The sequence below is a fragment of the Lissotriton vulgaris genome, chromosome 3_1, assembly GCF_964263255.1.
Source record: "Lissotriton vulgaris chromosome 3_1, aLisVul1.2, whole genome shotgun sequence".
Classification (NCBI taxonomy): domain Eukaryota; kingdom Metazoa; phylum Chordata; class Amphibia; order Caudata; family Salamandridae; genus Lissotriton; species Lissotriton vulgaris.
Window position 1 is genome coordinate 269,966,463 of NC_141689.1, and position 21,450 is coordinate 269,987,912.

Genomic DNA, 21,450 nt, shown 5'->3' on the forward strand with positions numbered 1-21,450 from the left:
CCGCACAGTGGGGCTTATTTTACGGCCATTGCTCGCCCGCCGCCAGGATAGTTATAGACAGGACTCAAATGAACAGGCCGCAGCATGGAATAATGCGGGCGCCTGCGGCAAACCGAAGTGAGTGCCGCGAGGGATCCTGGAGGTCCGCCTGAGCCTGGCAGTTTGCTGCATAGAGTCGCCGATGTCAGTCATGCATCGGCGCTGCCTGGCTGAAGGTCCAGAACAGTTAGTAAGTGGTTACCACTGACTTGCCACCCGAGTGTCTGATCAGTGTGTGTTAATTAGATCATTTTGAGTGTGCTCTCAGGCACATTGGTAGATCCGCGCCGACAAGATGGTTGGGACTCCGGTGCTGTTGGGCCACCGGCTGGGTCACGCCTGTCACTCGCATCACAGAGGTGCCAGCCCAAGTCCTGACTTGAGGTTGATTTTGCCGGCAGCGGAAGGGGGGTCGGGGGACATTGGCTTGCAAACTGTATTTTGTTTTTCTGTACCCACTTGGCAACACTAGGTACCAGTGTGTTGTTGCAGTTGTTGGGGCCTCACACATCCTGTGGTCCCAGACGCAGGAGAGAGGCCTAGCCTGGAGTGCTGCTAAGCTGCCCCATTTATGTGTCTCTACGTGCGAGTTCCCTCTGCCTTTTTACCCTGTTTCTGCATTAAGTTGTAGTGGCAGTCTGCCCATGTCTTTATGCCCCTGTGTCCATCTCTCTGTATATGTGTACCATTGTCAGTTAATCCATCTCATTCTGCCTCCTCGTCTCTCAGTTGGAGTGTGCACAGTACCACTGCATAGGGGCCTTTCACAGCCTTCTAATGATTCCATTCAAACTTCACTGATGTCCATTTCACACAGTGCACTAATGCCTGCCAGACATTTCACTCCTGCAACAAAGAAAGCAGGGGTGCACTGAGGAACTAGTACATCGTTTTGTCATTGAGTAAATGTTGTAATATGCAATATGTATATGTTTCTCTCGTCTTCATTGCTTTGTTTTGCTTGCGAGAAAGGGTCACTCATACTCGTTGAAATGTCACTCATACCACAGAAATTATAAAAATGTTACACATGGCAATCTGAAACCTTGGCAGCTATGTGTGCCTCGGACAAAATGTTGGATTTTATGATCTATCATTATCATAGCGTTGGTGTGTTTTTAGTTATGTTTATATCAAATATATGATTTGGCAATATATGTATATATTCCCAAAGCAACGATGTAACGAAATGATTACCTGTGTGTCGGAAAGTATGCCAATACAATATGTTATTTTTTAAAAAACGGCAGTCTTCCTCCTGAATCGGATCTATTGGCATGTATGTAGTTGTTACTTTTTTTTATCGAAAAACGGGGCAAAAGGCCGCCCGCCTGCCTATTCTGAGGCGTGACACGCTTCCCTGGCGGCGTCAGTGTTTAGAAGTAAGGTAGTTCGGGTTTTCTCCACTCTGTGGCGGCGGCGGCGCTCTGCCGCACGCACCTTACTCCCAAGGAAAAGTCTTGCCACGCGATTATAGACAGAAATGAAGATTACAATATTGGATACTGGCGACTGTTAATTACTTCCGGGTATTTGGACGGTGGAGGATTGTCGCAGTTTGAGTGGGCCGGCGTTTCCGTTGCTACTTAATTTTTGTAACCAATCGTTTGCTTCAGAACCCTTAAGGTCCGCCCAGTATAGCTATTGCGTCTGTCAATCTCTTTATACTGGCTTTTGATTGACTCTGCTTGCTGCCTTTCACTCACTGAATTCTGTTACTGTCTTAACATGAATTGTTACCGGTTGGGAAACGGAAGTGGGAATTTTAAGTCCCACGGCGGGAGGTAAGATATAAACTTGCCCGATTCGGAAGGGTTAGAGATTTCGTAGTTATTTGTTGATGGTGCTATAAAAGGAAGCCACCTAAGAAATGATTAGAAAAAAACTGATTAATTTGAGTGGCTGAGCGGCAAAAGTATTTTTTTTGTTAGATTGATCTTTTAATCTGTATCCAAGTACATACTACTTAAGTCCTAAACTTTTCTTTTAGTAGTCGTTGCTTTCAATTGAATACACTGACGTCACATAGGACGAGGACTCTAGTTTGCGACAGCTGTTAAACGAAAACCCTGGATCAGAGTACAAGCGTCCTTGGTGACATGGAGTCATCAGTATTCTTAATGTAGCCTAACACTACAAGTGAAGCTCCCTCTTTTGTAGGTTAGGTTGAGTCCTCATTAGCACCGTGCCGAATTTCACATTTTATTGGGAAAACCAGATTTTGCCCTCGGCTCCAATAATTATTTATACTTTCACTGCCATGACACCATTGCTGTGAAATGAGGGACATCCCTTCCTGTAACATTACATGTGGTTATTTATACTCCACAATACTGTTTAAACTTGAACAATCTGGTGTTAGTGGTTATATAGGTAGATAAGCATGGACTTGTGGAATCCGGTTTAGGTAGCGTTGTTGTATTTTAAGGGCTTCAGTGCCTCGTCCGGGATAGTAAGCGCTATAAAAATATCCTTTACATTTACATTATTAAGCTGCATGCAGGTTTTATTTGCATTATTTGTGTCCTGCTAAGTAGGATACACGACTCCATGCTATATATAGCAAATGGAGGCACACACTTGCAAAATAGCAACCAAGTTTTCAGATTGCTATGTGTGACATTTCCATAATTTAAGTGTAATTATGACTGACACTTTCTCGTGAGCAAAATCAAGCAATGAAGGCGAAGGAATCATACATATTAACACATTACACCCATTTGAGCAAAGAAAAAATGTCACCTTAGAGTAACTGTTTTAATCTGACGCACACTGTACAACTTGCACTTACTGATTGCAGGCAGTTGCCTGATCGCGCTCCGCCAAGGAATTTAATTGACACACATGCTCGGCCATGGGAGGCTTAGTACACTCCACACTGTCTCACTACTTACTACTTTTATTGAGAAATCTGTGTGCCATCTTTCTCTGTGCCTTGTGGCTATGCACCCCACTGCAAAGAAGTGCTAAGTCACTGCAAGAGTGACATGGCCGGTAGCAGCCCCAATCGTAGCACAACAACTGTTCCAGGCTCTGAGTGGCCCGATTGTGAGCGGAGCCATGACTGTTGCAGAGGACATTTGGCCAGTTTACTGGTGCGCTAATGACGCAGTGGCAGGCATGGATGGGTTCCCAGAGGGGCGCAAAGGCCTCTCCAAGCACATGTAAATGAAGACGCCTGGAACTGCAGCGATGTTTATTTGCTGCATTTCCAGGCTGTCTTCATTTACTCAGAGTGCCTGGGACCAGAGTTCAGTAGGTAGGTCCTAAGGTCATCCCTGAAGCAAAACCTCTCGTGCTACACACAGCTAATAAAGCGAGCGTCTCTCGTACGATGTTAACTGTCATTGGATTATTGTTTGTATTTAAGTTATCAAAGTTAAGTAAACTTTTTGTGATACATGGTCATGTTATTAGTCATTCGTGCTCAGAGTGCTGTTCTCTACTCGGGTTCACACTACAAAAGTAGACACAAGAGGATATCCATTTGGCAACCTCAGGCAAAGAAAGCAGCACTCACAACTTCTCTCTCCTTTGTGTGCACCCACAATTCCCATTGAAGCACTGCTCTCCCTGTTGCAAGTATTAGAAAAATGTCAGGTACACACTAAACTGTTCTACCATTTCACTGAGAGGTTATGCGGCCTGGTCCGTGTCCCTTGGATGATTCCTATTGGCATTCGGGTAACTGGAGCCCGTTTTATACCAACCTATGCAGGCCAGCCTGCCCGGGACCTCAGTGACTGAGAGAGGCCTCAGTCGGGCAAAGCTGTGCCATAGGGACAGGTGCAGAGCCAGAACCAAGCATCTGTTCTGACACAAGACTATTGTCTTTACTCACGGTTTTGAAGTCTAGTCTCCCTTGAGCAAAAAAAAAACCCTCCAAAAAAATGTCTCCACCACATTAACATGAAGTAATATGTACTGGGGAAGGGAGGAGGGGGAGAATGAGGGCATTGGAGAGTTCCCAGTGTATCACTCTGCATATCTAAATTAAAAGTTAATGCAAATAACTATTTTTCATATATATCGTAATCAAGAAGATATGTACCATATCTTTATTGCATATACTTTTTTATTTTTTTGTTCCTGTCGATCATCTTTAGAGAATGAGATATACCAAACAAGGCTACATTTACCTTTTGAATGCATTGCACAGTATCTTAAGACATTGGTTCTATGAAACAGACCAGCGGCAGGTGAGAGCACTCAGGCAGTGCTGCGAGCACAATGACTGCACAAACCTGGAGCCGCCCCTTCCTAAATAAACTTACTCCGGCAGCATGATGTGACGTCCTGTTGTGTCAGAGACTGTTGTATCACACACCTGGCTGACTGGGCTATGTCATCTCTTGGTAGTAGCCATTGGGTACTACCTCTAGGTGACATCAGGCTGAGAGCCGTGTGGTGGTAATCAATTAGTTCTGATACATTATAGCAGCCTGCCAGCAGCCTCAGCTGCTAGGCAAGATGCGGGAGAAGCACATGTAAGCCACAGTGCTCTGCCAGCTATCCTCTAGTAATAGTTTAATTTAGGCAGCGCTAACGGCTTCCGGACACTAGGCATTATGTGTGACAACAATAATCACAGATGGGAATGGACACTTGTATCTACAGCTGGTCCCACCCCTCCCTCCCTGAGGTTTTGTTTCTAGCGCCGGGACACCCCTCCGGGGGTAGCTGCGCGCTGTATAAGCTACTTAAATAAATAAATAAAAAAAATAACCATTGGTTATATGTTGACAACCCTCATAGACGCTGAGATGTTAAACGTGCAGTTTATCTTTTATCCGCCCCTTCTCTGGCGTCATGGCATATTCATCGGGTTGACAAACGACGTGCTATATGCCAGCCTCACCCGAGGCAACCTCTGGAAAGAGTAGAAGTGTCCAGAGATAATGAGAGTTGGAGTGCAGTGCCACCAAGCAAAAACATTTTAGCAAAATTTTTTTTTAAAAACAGTGTTGCACCAAAACCATATTTATTATAAAGAAGATGCACACTGCAAATTAAAAAGGGGAAATAGTGATATATTGGGTAATCGAGTTTCAGGATTACCATATAACTCTATCAATAGGACTTTCCAGGGGCAGAGTCAGCACAAGCAGGAATTGCAACTAACACGAGGCAAACGCCTTGTGTGTGGCGACTCTTGGGCCCGCCTGATGCGGAGAGATTTCCTGTAATTTAAGGAATCTGAGTGTGAAAATTTCATACTTCCATTTGAACACTACACAAATAGTGTGAGTATTCAATTTTGTTTGTTTGTTTTGTCCTGACGAAAGCTCTACAGACCCGCTGGGCCCAATAGAGCTGAAACATGTCGACCTATTGATAGAGTTATATGGTAATCCTGTAACTCGATTACCCAATATATCACTATTTCCCCTTTTTAATTTGCAGTGTGCATCTTCTTTATAATAAATATGGTTTTGGTTTTGGTGCAACACTGTTTTTAAAAAACATTTGTGCTAAAATGTTTTTGCTTGGTGGCACTGCACTCCAACTCTCATTATCTCTGGACACTTCTACTCTTTCCAGAGGTTGCCTCGGGTGAGGCTGGCATATAGCACGTCGTTTGTCAACCCGATGAATATGCCATGACGCCAGAGAAGGGGCGGATAAAAGATAAACCGCACGTTTAACATCTCAGCGTCTATGAGGGTTGTCAACATATAACCAATGGTTATTGTAGATACAAGTGTCCATTCCCATCTGTGATTATTGAGGTACCTATTCAGGGGAACTGAATGGACGTAAATTCCTCTTCCCTTCCATGATCAGAATTATGTGTGACAATGCATTTTAGTGCGGTGATGTCGAGCATCACACTGAAATGCGTTAGTCTAACGCCTGATATGGGCAGGACTGTTGCAACGCTTTGGCTTTGCAATAGTGGAGGGACAGGCTAGTTCTAGTGATAGAGCGCGCAGGTCACCCGACTCTTATTTTATCAGATATGCACACCTGGGCCCATAACGTATTTATCACTATATTTTCATTAATCAGGTAACCTACACACCACTATCAGTAATCCTTATTCCTTTCTATTTATTTCCGTGTGCCTGACTTACCAATCCTCGAAAACTAGTACCTAAGATCACAATGGATCAGGAGCTAGCTGTGGGATTAAGTAGAAAACACAAAATACCATGTACTTTTGAATTTGTTTGTTTTCTTGTAATAACCACAAACGCAAGAGATTTTCAACACCTTTATCTAATTAAATTTTAGTCATCAAATGCCATGAGAATGAAATTTACACAGATCAGACTATCAATAACTAAGATCAGAAATATAGTGTAGCTATGAATCAAAGTAAGAATCATTATAAATCGCATAAAATAAAAGGAGGGGAAAATAAGGAACACGCTAATTTAGAGATTTAGATGGACAAACACCCACACAGAATATTTTTACCTATAACAGGATGGAGACTAACCCTGGCCACGGGTCAGTTGGGAAAGGCGGGAATGGACCCTCGAAGATTTAGGATGCCAGTAGGCGAGCAGGTACAGCTCATGGACAGTCAGGACAGGATAACCCCAAGATTTGGATCAGGACTGGGCTCACCAAAGGGTACGACCAACACCTGCAGCTTCGGATGCAACGCCTGCGCTACTCCCTCTCTGCAAGGAATCTGCCAATAACCCAGATTGGGTTTCTCGAATCACCCGGCAAAGTGCTTCGCCAGCACTTAAGGTTTCCAAACTCTGACTGAGTTTGTGGAAATTACGGACAGAGTGCTCCGCAGCTCTCTGTATAAATCACCTATAGAGTTTGTTGGGTCAGTGACAGGTCAGCTATTCGGACAAGTCGGACAATTTCTCTAGCTAAACCTAGGCTAGTTATACTGTTTTCGGGTCAGTGTACCACCCACCAATGTTGCAAGTGTAAGGATCCCCAACTTCTGATTGGACACGGGAGGTGGTTAGGTCATTGTACCTCCTGATTCTAAGACATTCTCATAATTAATATTCAATATTTGAACCCACCCTCTACATTCCAGTTCCCATGGCATGTGAGTTTAAGAAAACAATGGTGTTTACAGGAAAACTTTTACAATGTAACATATGCAGGTACGGGTTAGTATCTTCGCGCTGGGGCGCAGTTCAGGTTCCCATGAGCATCTTAGCTTCGGCAGCCAGCTGGCTGGGTTCCACTGCTGTATGACTCTCTTGTCCCCCATCACGGGATTGGTACCGCACGGGCTTCCAAGATGGAGTTGCACCTCTCTCCCAGCCCCCGAAGAATGTTACATGAAAAGTAAGCGAAAACAATTTAGAAACATGGGAAAAATTGAATACACTGTATACCATGATTGGCTATACTACATCCCTTACTTTATAATAACTATAGCATTAGGAGCTAAGTAGAACGAAACAGCTGAGCTAAAGCAGCAGTGCAAGCGAAGAGCATGTGAGAAACAAAGCAGCTATCTTTAGCAGTACTGCGCATGAGCGACAAGTTCCCTCCAGAACTGCGAGTGCGTCACATCACATGGGTATGACCGACGCATGCGCAGACTAGAATCCCGCAAAGCAGCGACCATTTTATATGCAAGCGTAGTTAGGATTAGTAAACACATAGGCAAGCATCACTGGGACACCCCGTATAGTGTAAAAGTGCAATATTAATAAGACAAACATGTTGATTATGACGTTAACGTTATTCGAGGTTCATGAATACAAGCAAGTCGCGTAACGTGCGAATCCTTGCTCCATCAATCCCCTCTTTGATGATATTTACTATCATCACTATTAATGGAACCAGATGCCAACTTTTCCCTTTCACAGCTCACCCATTTCAATTTCTTAGCCTTCTCTCTGCATCCTTATTAGGATGGAAATTCTTCATTCTCTTATAAATTTGATTATTCAGTTCTTCCAATTCAAGCTCATCAACATTCCGTTTCACTCCTCTCTTATTCACAGCATACTTCTTTTTGCATTTTTGACATTTACAGCAAATCATTATTATTAGCACAATTAAACTTCTTCCTGCTATTGGCATCAGTATTTTACTCACAAGACTTTTACCTATGTTAAAAAACCAACTACCTACAGAGGAGAGACCATCAGTTAGTTTCTTCCAGGCACTGTCAACCTCCAGTGGTTTGAGCTCTTTTTCCAAATTAGTTATGTTTCGCACATATTTCTTAATTTCAACACTTTTGTCAGGAATGTAAGTGCAACAATGTTGCGCTTTCAACATTCTACAGACTCCGCCCTCTTTTGCCAATAAGGTATCAAGAGCAAGTCTATTTTGTAAAACCATTGATCTGATCGCAACCATTTCAGTATTGACCAGCAGGAGACCAGCAGCAGTGTCAGTTGATAACTGATCCACCACTGTAGACAATTAGCAAATTCGGTGTGTATTCAGAACCACTCCCACTTCAGGTATCAATGCACTAAATATATCACCTAAAATTTCTCCTACACTTTCTCTTTTACTACGCACTAAACCATTAGTATTTTCATTGCTTCCAGCGGCGTCATTCACATGGTATATTTTCGGTAAAACAATTCCAAAATAGCAGCTTCCATACCAGTGATCCGGCAATTTGAAATAAGCCTTGTTTCCACATATATAATAAATTCCGCGAAACACAGGTTCTGACCCATTTTTGAAACCCAAACCTCCAATTACCTTGTAATTGTGTTCGCATTCACTGGAACCGATGAATATATTATTATAATAACTAGTCTTTTCTCTATGAAGACAAAGTTTCCCTTTTCTTTCGAAATCCAGCAACAGAGCAGGGTTAGCTTCACCATTTGAGGTGCTTTCCATGTTTTCTGCCCATTTAAGAGTTTTCTGTCTTTCATCATTTGCCTTTCTTTGGAAATTTTCCCTTCTTTTCTCGGCCATGTTTAGAAACATTTTCTCTTGTTCATGTAATGAACAGGTCAAGTTATCTCTGTGTGCTTCACCTAAATCTATAGTACCTATTGTCAGAAAGTATTCTCCCATATAACGTGTCACATCACTTTTAGTATGTACAATATTCAGATTTCCACGTATAGGAAGTTCAGAAAAGATTACGTCAGAGTTAGAATAATAATACTGTAATGTTCCTCTATAAAATAAGCTAGCTAAAATACTACAGGAAATTCCATAAGTTAGGGGGTAAATGGTGATACGTTACACCTTCAGCTACAGAAGTGGGTAGCTTCATACAAACATAGCAGTCTTCTATTTCCATGGCTTCTACATAGTGTACTTAAAGGTTTGCAAATACATTTAAATGTGTTCTGTTTTTGATTCTGTGATAATGTAGTCCTCCCTCATCTGATGCATCTAAGTCCTTCTTAGTCTGTCTAAGACTAGTTGTTTTCCCATGTCTTTCTACACTTCGTGGTGTCTCTTCTGTCGGTAGAACTTCTGTGTCTTTTGTCACTTGTTTAGTAGGATACAGGTTAGTGTCTTTACTCATCATGAACGGAATAGTAATTGTTAGTCCTATCCATAACATCAGTACTATTGCTACACAACACAAACATACTTTACAGCATGTTTTACAACAATTTCGTCTAGGTCTTCCATTCACATTGGAATCAGACATTGTGGCTCAAAAGAAGTTTTCCAACCCCTCTTTGTAACTTTACACAGGTTGCTTACGCAGGGTAACTTTCAGGTAGGATCTTCTACTTCGAAAATTTGGTCAGCAATCAGTTCTTCATCACTCTCGTCACTTATCTCGAGGTCTTCAAATTCCTCTAACACTAGGTAAGTCCACTCCGGACTCTGATACTTTTCGTTTTGTCTTTTTATTCTGTTACTTCTTCTTTTAGGCTTGGCTCCAGCTTTCTCCTTTTCACTGGAAGCCTTTTTTCTGTCCTCTAGCTTTTCCTCTACAGTTTTCAATCTTAGTCTCAGGCTTTTTATGAATCTTGGTTCACTTTTCTTCTTTTTTAGTCTTTTAACTGGCACTGTTGTTTTGCTTTCTTCTAACGGTCGTTTATTTTCATTCTGTTGTGGCACATGTATTTCAACGCTGTCTTCTTCCCTTCCTGTCTGACTAGTTCCAGGTCTTATTTCAGTCTCTCCTGCCTGGTTACTAAGCTGGCCTTGTTCAGGTGTAAGCTGATTTTGACTTTTGTTTGTTTCAAATTCTGTTTCCTGAACACATTCGTCTATTTCTATCTGATCCTGTTCATGCACTTCGAACCCTTGGTTTTCTTCCGCATGAACTTCAGCCCTAATTTCTAACTGTCCCTTTTCAGTCTCTGGAGTTCTTGGAGGTGTGTCAATAACCTGCCCTGTCCCTATCTGACCTTCCTCCTCCTCCTCAGATTTGACATGGATTTCGATGATCTGATTATCTCCCTCTAGTCCTGTCTTGTCCTCACTCTCCCACTCTCTATCTAATTAGGTGTATCTCCGGGTTCTTATTGGATCGAGAGTCAGATCGATTACTGGGACCTACTCGTCTTGACTGGTGCTCAGTTGTTCGTCATCAGCTATTTCAGGACCAACGTCTGGAGACCCTTCATCTGCACAACCTTCAGCCTCAGTTGCTTCTTCTTCTGTCACCCTCTTGGTATGACTGACATGGATCCACTTTGGCACACCTGCACACTTCACCGCAGTTGTGGTGACAAGAATCACTTGTCTTGGTTTTCCCCACTTCGGTGCAAGGCAACTCGACCGGGTGTGTTTCTTTAGTACAACCCAATCACCTGGGTTCAGATTATGGACTGGAGTTGTTGGCCTGGCGACGGCATCGTCCCCAATCTGGTGAGAGATAGAACGCACTTGGTCACCCAGTTGCTTGCAGTACTCTAGAACCAAATCATCAGAAATACTTAGCAGTTTGTGTCCTGGTACCCATGCTTGCCGCATCACTCTTCCCATCAGTATCTCATGGGGACTCAGGCCTGTTTTTCGGTCTGGAATACTTCTTAGTCCCATCAGGACAAGGAGTAAAGCATCTATCCAATTCATTCCAGTAGAGTCACACATTTTCCCCAATCCTGACTTTATAGTGTCATTCAGCTGTTCTACTACTCCAGAAGCCTCTGGATGATATGCAGTGCAGTTTTTGTGTAATTTTGAATGCTTCACAGAGCTGACCTATTACATCATTTGAAAAATGCCCACCTCTGTCTGATTCAATTGTGCCTGGAAAACCGAACCTAGGTATCAGTTCCCTTAGTAACAATTTGGCAACATAATTTTTCTTAGCTGGGTAAGCTTCCACCCATTTTGAGAATAGGCAGACTATGACAAGGACGTACTTCATTCCTTTACAGCGGGGTAACTGTATAAAGTCAATTTATAGTCTGACAAAAGGGCCCTCTGATTTTCCAATTGTACTTGGCAACACCACTGTTTTCTTCCCAGGATTAAACTGCCGACAAGTTAAGCACCTCTGGCAGAGTGCCTCTGCAATGTTCCTGAACTTCGAATTGTACCATTCCTGTTTGAAAACACGGACCATGGCGTCTCTCCCTATGTGTGTATCTCCATGTATCAGTCTGGCCACAGGAGCAAGCAAGCTGTCTGACAACACAGGCATACCATCAATACAGACAATGACACCATCTTCATTCCTTGGCCGACAACCAGATTTTTTCCATCTTTCCTTTTCCTCTAGTTCTGCTGCCCATTGCAACTCTTTCAGTTGCTCCCAAGTTGATACATCCTCAAACACCATAAGTTGGCAGCTGTTTCCGATTTCCCCCCCAATTTGATATTGACTGACATTCTATGTCTTGCACAATGTTGGGCTACTTGGTCAGCATATCTATTTCCGGCTGTCACATCGTCATTGCCAGATTTGTGAGCAACACACTTGACCACTGCCAATTCTTTTGGTAACTGGATTTCTTCCAGTAGGTTCTGCACCACTTTCCCATTTCTGATAGGAGTATCCGAGGAAGTCATAAATTCTCTTTGCAGCCACAATTGGCCGAAGACATGCACAACCCCGTAACCATACTGGCTATCAGTGTATATGGTTACTCTTTTGTTTTTCCCATTTTTACAGGCTCTTGCCAATGCAACCAATTCGGCTACCTGTGCAGACTTTACTCCAAATAGGTAGGATGCTTCTACTGTTTTTTCTAGAGTGCACACGGCATAGGCAGCACTTAGACCTCCAACTCTATGTCTTACACATGAGCCATCTACAAAAAAATCAAAATCTTCTATAGTCAGGGGCGTTTCCTTGATATCTGGGCGTGGTTTGGTGCTAAATTCAGTCAGGTCAATGCAGTTATGCTCGACCTCTTCTTTGACTTCTGCAACCAGTGTATCTGGTAATAGAGTTGCTGGATTCAGTATATTACATCTAGTGATGGTTACACTTTCTGCACCCACCAGGATTCTTTCATACCTAGTCAGCCGACTAGTTGTGAGGTACTGAGTCTTGGTTCGGGTCAGTAGGATTACAACTGCATGTGGGACATACACAGTTACAGGATGTCCCATGACAATGGATTAACTTTGTTCAAGACTCATGCAAGTTGCAGCTACTGCTTTCAGACATCCAGGCAATCCAGCAGCCACTGGATCCAAGGTAGCAGAAAAATATGCCACTAGACGTCTAGTCAGACCATGAATTTGAGTTCGGACTGAGAGTGCACAATTGTCTCGTGTATCACAAAACAGGGCAAAATCTTTTGAATAGTCAGGCATTCCCAATGCGGGAGCTGTGCATAGACAGTCTCGCAATTTCACAAAAGATGTCATGCTTTCATCATCCCATTCCACTGGATCTTTTGCTCCTTTATTTGTCATTTTTATTAATGGCTTGGCTAGGACTGCAAATTCCACAATCCACGGTCTACAGTATCCTACCACTCCAAGAAACATTCTGATTTCTTTCTGAGTATTTGGTAATTCCATGTTTCAAATTATCCTAATTCGTTCGGAAGTAACTTTCCGGATACCTTTTTCTATCTGGTGCCCCAGATATTTCACTGAATTTGTACAGAACTGTAATTTATCTGGTGATACTTTATGTCCACCTTTACCTAAATGATTCAATAAAGCAATGGTATCAGTAACACAGTCTTTCCGACTTTTAGACGCCACCAAGAGGTTGTCTATGTATTGGACCAAAACTGATTCTCCAGGTAGGACTAATGATTCAAGGCATCTTTCCAAAATCTGATTGAAAATCGAAGGACTCTCTGTGTACCCTTGAGGAACACGATTCCAGACATAGATATGACTGTCAAATTCAAAGGAGAAAAGAAATTTGCTGTCTGGATGCAATGGGATCGAAAAGAATGCGTGACATAAGTCAATGACGGTAAACCATCCAGCATTCCATGGAATTTGGTACAAAATCACTGCAGGGTTTGGCACAATAGGACAGCAAGGGACAACAATTTTGTTTACCTTGCACAGGTCTTGCACTACCCTGTACTTCCCACTAGGCTTTTTGATTCCAATTATGGGCAAGGACTGCTCATCACTTCTTGTATGATGTTTGCTTCTAGAAATCTTTTTATTTCAATGGCAACCCCTGCTTTCACTTCTGCACTCATTTTATACTGCTTGGTATTCGGGTAAACTGCATTTGCTATTATGGCTATTTGAATCGGGTCTACAGTTGCCATCAATCCTACATCTTTTCCAGTGAAATCCCACACCTCTAGATTTACTGTCTGTTGCAGCTCTTCAGGTAAGTCTTGTATTCTCAGTTTCTTAATTTCTGAGTCAGGCCTTATTGACATTAATTTGTTAAGTCCATCTTCATCTGGGGTCTGAATTTCAACGCCTTTTGATGTGCAAAAGATGGTACAGTTCATTTTGCACAGCAAATCACGTCCCAGTAAGTTCACAGGACTGGAATCACAGACGACAAATCTGTGCATCTCTTTGAAATTCCCTATTGAGATTTCCATGGGCTCAGTTACTGGGGTACTAATTATCTGATTAGAGACACCCACTACTTGGATTGATTCTCCCGAGAGGGGTACGTTTGGAACGTCTGCTGTTCTTACAGTAGAACGGGTAGCACCAGTGTCCAACAGAAAGGTGACGTCATTTCCTTCAACCTTTCCTTCAATGTATGGCCCTGTCTGGTCTACCGGTAAGGAGGCACCAAGCACGCACTCCTCGTCCTGCCCCCTCAGGCCCCGTCAGTAAGGTTCATCACAGAGAAACGTATCATTCAATAGGAATTGCGAAGTTGCTGCATTTCTATCCTCCCATACCTCAATTTCCTCATTCTGCTGTGCTCTATTATTATAGTTTGGCCTAGGTGCGCGAGGCAACTGTGTCTGCTTTACCTGCTGCTGTGTCTTTCGTGGCTCCTCTTTCTGCACCTGTGGATTTAAATCATTATTGGGCACATTACCATTCTGTAGCATGGGACACTCGTCTCTCCAGTGCCCTATCTGACTGCACCTGTGACAGGGGAATTTCTTCCGGGCTTCCTCTCGGCTCATTTTTACTCGGGGTTTCCCTCCACCCCCAGGGCCTGGAATCGGGGTATTTTTATTCATTTTACCTAACTGCTTTTCTTGTTGGTCTGCTAATTTCACTTATGCCCACATGACCTTTTCTTTTAATGCCTTCCGTTTATTTTCCATCTCATCTTCACAATACTTGGCGTATTTCAGGGCCTCCTCTATAGGTTTTCCTTGCCAACAGATTTTATTATCTCTAATCCACTGTGAGATCTCAGGTCTTAGCCCTAACACAAATCGATAAATAAAATGGGTCATATCCTTCATTTCAATGTTATCTATTCCACTGTAAATTTTGAACACTTGTAACAGTCGTTCATAATATGAGTGAACAGTTTCATCACGATTTTGGGTAGTTCTATCTATGCGGGTCCAATCAGTTTCTTTGGCTGGCACCTTTCCTTTTAAATACAGTATGACTTTGTCATACTGTCTCATCACCTCCGTGGAGGGGGCTCCGGTTCTTGGGTCCCTGTCATACTCCTCACTGGGCCAATCAACTGCAATTTTACATTCTGTCCATAAATCTACAGGAACTACAATGTCGAAGAACCCATCTAGGTCCTTCAGAAGACATTTTTTAACCTTTACAAATCTCTCAACCTGTCTATACCACTCTACTTCTCGTAATTTCTGGAAATCATTCGTAATTGACACAATATCTTGTCAAGACCATGGAACACGTACATATTTCCCACCGGGCACTTCTCTCATAGGATACAAAGTCTCTGCCTTGTTAACTTCTTTTAGGACATATTCAGAAGTCATTTGTCTGGACTTACTGTCTTCCTTTTTCTTTGCCCATCTGGTTTTCCATTTTTCTAAATCTCCCCATTTCTGTAATAGATTCAGCAATTCTCTTATCTGTACCCTTTTCCCTGACACATTCATGTTTTCTAAATCCCTATCAGAAAATTCTGCTCTGTAGGGCTTTTGCAATACTTTGGATCTGCTAACATCTATTCCCATATTAGCTGCTGTGTCCATTAATTTCTCATGGAGCACTCTGGTGTTTCTGGTAATGCTTTTACAGATGAATAATAACTCTTCCTCACTAAGGGTGTTCAACCTGTCTAGTCCCACGTTTCCAGCCATTAGTTCTTCCAGTTCTATTCTTAATTTGTAAATGTCTAATGGTTTTGGCTGAGGATTTACTTTTTCTAATTCTCGGGTCCATCGATCTATCTCTTCCGGAGTCACTACCGTGGCACTCCGAGTACCTGCAGATGACTCTATCAGGACTTCTCTTGCACTAGTCTAGGTTCTGGTTCTCTGTGCACTGCCTTCTGGTTCTCTTATGGGCAAATCCATTAGGGAAATTACAGACTTGCATTCACTTGTCTGGTCATCAACTATTAAAGGATCTTTTCTGGGCGGTACTACAGCTGGAGTAATAACTGGAGTTTTTGGACTAGCCTGTCTATCCCCATAGAGGAGAACAACTGGGCCAATAGTTACTGGAATGGTCAGAGCTTCAGGACTGGTATTTAGCTGGGTTATTTTCTGAATGAGTTCAATTCTCTGTTTCTCTAAGGCTTCCTTTTCTCGTTCCTGTAAAATCTTTTCCATAGAGGTTTCAGGTATCACGTGCGGAACTAAAGGAGGGTAAAGACTCGGGGCAGTGTGAACTGTCCTACTTGGTCCCTCACCACAGATCGGTTTATAACTAGGAATAGTTGGATCAGACATGCTTGATCCCTCATTGCCACTAGGTCTGCAGCCTAGTCCTGTCGCTTCAGTGGTACTGGCCCTTCTATCCCTAGGATGTCTGAAAAATGGGTTTTTCGAACTCGGAGACCTAGACTCCTCATCATATGGTGGTGGATTTTTCATAAATAAATCCTCCAAGTATTCGTCTTCTGAATCACCCGCAACCATTTGGTGTCAGGTTTTTTCTGTGCTTTTTCCTCCTACGTGTTCGTCTAGACCAAACACTGGAAATAATCCCTCAACCATCATATTCTGTCTCCATTGTTTCATCTTTTTCTCTTTAGTTTCTCTCTGCATTTTCGGGTACCATTTACTTATTCCCTTATCCATTCTGGGTCTGTCTCGCTCCAAGGCCTCAATTTCCCATTCCTCTAAAGCCTCATATTGCGTCAATCTTGGTCTGGGGTGTAAGTCATTCATTCGGGTCCTCGAATTAAACAGAATTCTACTATTAAAGGTACCATCTAGGGGAAATGCTAGGATTCCGTCGTCCTTGGTATATTTTACCCAATTTTTCAACCATACACATGTATGATATCCTTTGTCAAACATCATAAATGATGCAGGAGTATTAGGTGGTGGAGTGATTACACCGTCTCTAATTTTAATGGACTTACCTATCTTGAAATAATTTCTGACCTTGTCTGCGAAAGACATGTTTCTCTTGCTTCCGTACATATTGTAAGGTCTGCCTCTTAGCATCTGATCCTTACAAAAACCTAAGTGTTGCGGATCAGGTAAAAATTCGGGATACCACATATACTTCGTAACCTTAGTTTGCGTGTGAAACTAAGTATTTTGTTTACAATCCTTTTTCCAATGCTAGCGCGTCTTTCAATTTTTCAACAACCAATCAACACTGTGATAACAATTGTTTTCGGCCAATGGGTGCGCTGCCTTTTTCGCGAGACGCGGTCTCACGCTTCGTCACTCACCCCTCCTTTACAATACCAGCTTCGTTACACACCCGCTGTTTCGACCAATACCAGCGCGGCACAGAGTGACGTCAGCGCAGCTCCGCGACCGACTCCCTCCTTCACAAGGTAACGGAAACTTTTGAAATTTTCTTAAAGTGCAAGTGCTCAGTTTAGTTTACAACGTATAACATTCGCCACTGTACTCGAGTGTCTATAAAGAACGTTTTGGTTCACTGCAAGTAAACCTCTTCTGTCAACTTTTCATGCACTACGGATAGACCCTTCTGCCTACCCTTTACACAAGCATTAGAGAACCTGTTACTTCTTTGACTCATCCACTCTTTCCGGGATATATACTAAGTCTAAAGTTTCATCAGCGAACTCCTTTGCAATCACTCAAGCTTCGATGAACTTACTACTCCTTCCTCGTGTGACCCTTACTAGGTTATATCACAACTGAAGTTTCATTAGCGAACCCGTTGCTATCATTTATTACACTACTCATTCAGAAAACCCTAATTAGCGCTTCCAGTTCTGCCTAACCATGCACTAATTTTCCTCGAGCCACTGACCTCACCGCAAGATGGATTCTACTCACCACCCTCTATTCTATCCCCGGGGAATTTCCAGTCAATATATAACAATCACTAACAATTTGTTAATACACACTTAATATAGCAGCATTTCATACCTTAAAAAAAAACATTTTATAACATTTCAAAGCAGTATTTATACATCCGATCGGTTTTGGGGAAAAAATATTACCAGCGATTATTTTTAGCAGCACTTTTAATTTTTCACAGTTTATGAGCAAGTAATTTATCTACCTATCTTAACTAGTCCTAACCATCATTCTGCTACCAGAAAATTACTGATAGAGCGCGCAGGTCACCCAACTCTTATTTTATCAGATATGCACACCTGGGCCCATACCGTATTTATCACTATATTTTCATTAATCAGGTAACCTACACACCACTATCAGTAATCCTTATTCCTTTCTATTTATTTCCGTGTGCCTGACTTACCAATCCTCGAAAACTAGTACCTAAGATCACAATGGATCAGGAGCTAGCTGTGGGATTAAGTAGAAAACACAAAATACCATGTACTTTTGAATTTGTTTGTTTTCTTGTAATAACCACAAACGCAAGAGATTTTCAACACCTTTATCTAATTACATTTTAGTCATCAAATGCCATGAGAATGAAATTTACCCAGATCAGACTATCAATAACTAAGATCAGAAATATAGTGTAGCTATGAATCAAAGTAAGAATCATCTATAAATCGCATAAAATAAAAGGAGGGGAAAATAAGGAACACGCTAATTTAGTTTATCAGACTTTCACAACGTTACTAAAGGCGGGTAAAGAAAGGGAACATACTAATCAAAGTAAGCTTTTCAAATATTCTGACAGTTAAGAGGAAAACGAAACTCATGAAAATCTCTATACCAACAAGTGCTTATTTTCTATAGGGAGGGTAAGAATGGAAACATACTATATATATATAAACAATTCAGTATTTGACTATAGGTAGGGAGAAGAAATGGAACATGCTAGTAAAATACTTTACGTGAGAGTCAAATGACAGAGAAAATTGACATAGGCAAGTTTGCTTTATTTAAGACGGAAGAGAGAGAGATTTAGATGGACAAACACCCACACGGAATATATTTACCTAGAACAGGATGGAGACTAACCCTGGCCACGGGTCAGTTGGGAAAGGCGGGAATGGACCCTCGAAGATTTAGGATGCCAGTAGGCGAGCAGGTACAGCTCATGGACAGTCAGGACAGGATAACCCCAAGATTTGGATCAGGACTGGGCTCACCAAAGGGTATGACCAACACCTGCAGCTTCGGGTGCAACGCCTGCGCTACTCCCTCTCTGCAAGGAATTTGCCAATAACCCAGATTGGGTTTCTCGAATCACCCGGCAAAGTGCTTCACCAGCACTTAAGGTTTCCAAACTCCGACTGAGTTTGTGGAAATTACGGACAGAGTGCTCCGCAGCTCTCTGTATCAATCACCTATAGAGTTCGTTGGGTCAGTGACAGGTCAGCTATTCGGACAATTTCTCTAGCTAAACCTAGGCTAGTTATACTGTTTTCGGGTCAGTGTACCACCCACCAATGTTGCAAGTGTAAGGATCCCCAACTTCTGATTGGACACGGGAGGTGGTTAGGTCATTGTACCTCCTGATTCTAAGACATTGTCATAATTAATATTCAATATTGAACCCACCCTCTACATTTCAGTTCCCATGGCATGTGAGTTCAAGAAAACAATGGTGTATACAGGAAAACATTACAATGTAACAGATGCAGGTACGGGTTAGTATCTTCGCGCTGGGGCGCAGTTCAGGTTCCCATGAGCATCTTAGCTTCGGCAGTCAGCTGGCTGGGTTCCACTGCTGCATGACTCTCTTGTCCCCCATCACGTGATTGGTACCGCTCAGGCTTCCAAGATGGAGTAGCACCTCTCTCCCAGGCCCCCGAAGAATGTTACTTGAAAAGTAAGCAAAAACAATTTAGAAACGCGGAAAAAATTGAATACACTGTATACCATGATTGGCTATACTACATCCCTTACTTTATAATAACTATAGCATTAAGAGTTAAGCAGAACGAAACAGCTGAGCTAAAGCAGCAGTGCAAGCGAAGAGCATGTGAGAAACAAAGCAGCCATCTTTAGCAGTACTGCGCATGAGCGACAAGTTCCCTCCAGAACTGCGATTGCGTCACATCACATGGGTATGACCGACGCATGCGCAGACTAGAATCCCGCAAAGCAGCGACCATTTTATATGCAAGCGTAGTTAGGATTAGTAAACACATAGGCAAGCATCACTGGGACACCCCCGTATAGTGTAAAAGTGCAATATTTATAAAACAAACATGTTGATTATGACGTTAACGTTATTCGAGGTTCATGAATACAAGCAAGCCGCGTAACGTGCGAATCCTTGCTCCATCACTAGCTTCAGTAATGAAGATGTTGGCTCTCACCTTTGTCAGTCCTTGATGCTAAACATTGGTTTTAATCTGAATTACTCACCTGACATGACATTTGTCCTATTGCAGTGTTGTCTAGTCCACCCTTGTTACGCCTCCCCTTTATCGCTTCCCCGTGTTACTTTTTTTCTCATACTGCTTCCCTCACCTGCTAAGAAAAAAAAGCTTGTGTTATTTAGATCTCGCCTTGGCAGTCCACGTACTGTCTCTTTGAGACTTGCTGTACCCACTCTGTGTGCTCAGAGCCCGCCCGTTACTTTCATGTCTTTACTTTGCATGTCCTTTGAAAAGGCTTTCTTCCATGTGTTTAATCTGTCTTCTTAGTCTGTTCTTTTTAGGTCGATCATTCAAGATCTGTTGTAATTTGTCTTGTTGGCTTAAAGCCATCCCCTGCTTTTCATTTGTTTGTTTCAGTGTCCTTTAAAAATCCTTGCCTGCTAGCGGTCAGCCCTGCCTCTTCCTCCTTTTTTCCTTCAGTTCCTCCAAAGCAGCTGGGAATAAGTACTGTCTCATTTCGCTATGGCTCTTTATGTGATCTTTGAGGGACTATTTTTTTCATGGTTTTCTGGTCTGTTACTGTTTGCCTGTGTTCAGCTTCTGAGGCAATACTGCTTACATGTTAATATATCATTCCTCCCTCCCATCTCCTCTTAATGCCACAATTGTCAGTACTGCCTCCCTCTCTGTTCCTTCCGCTCTGTAGATTGTATTTATTGAGCCTATTTGCACTTTTTATGTGTATGGCAGTTGGGCTTTTCTTAGGGTGGGATATTTGTTTCGTTTTGGGCTTCTTTTTAAAGGGAATTGGGCTTGTTGAATTCTTGTTTGTGAAAAGGCATGCACCCCTTCCCACTCCTCCTTGTTCTTCGTCCCATTCTATTCAGATGGTTCCTTTCAGCATAAAGAAGGCAACAGCTGCAACCTCATAGGAGCCACCTGCATCACTATGCAGACGTTTTGAGTTGTGTCATGCTTTGAGGTATAATTCATTCCTTGCACTTAAAAAGCTTGCACACGCTGAATCGCAGTCTCGAAGTTGCTCTCCGAGACGGGATGGGGCAAAGCGAGAGCTTTCTGTGATGAGCCAGTGCCGTGTGAAAAGGGAGGAGCTGAGAGAGGATACAGGTTTATAGCCTGCTTCTGTTTTTTCAGCCGTGTTCTGTGTATTTCGGTCTCGCCTAGGCAGTGTGCATGCACTTCTCTAGGAGAAGACCTTTAGCAATTTGTCTTCTCCTTTTCAGCACACTCGTGCTTGTGGTGGCATCCACCTTGCGGGAGCGAGCAACGTCGCCCAAGCTATTTGAAAAGATGGCCTGCATGCCGCTGCTCGCTCCCGC

General features: G+C 42.7%; 1 protein-coding gene across 3 annotated transcripts in view; it reads left to right on the forward strand.

Moving 5' to 3' along the window:
- Positions 1-1,719: 1,719 nt before the first annotated feature.
- C3_1H18orf54 (chromosome 3_1 C18orf54 homolog) overlaps positions 1,720-21,450 on the forward strand; it is a 144,559-nt gene continuing 124,828 nt past the window's right edge. For all 3 annotated transcript variants that reach the window (XM_086960403.1, XM_086960404.1, XM_086960405.1), the window contains exon 1: positions 1,720-1,823. The gene's annotated coding sequence lies outside the window, so the exon portion shown is untranslated. The remainder of the gene's footprint in view (positions 1,824-21,450) is intronic.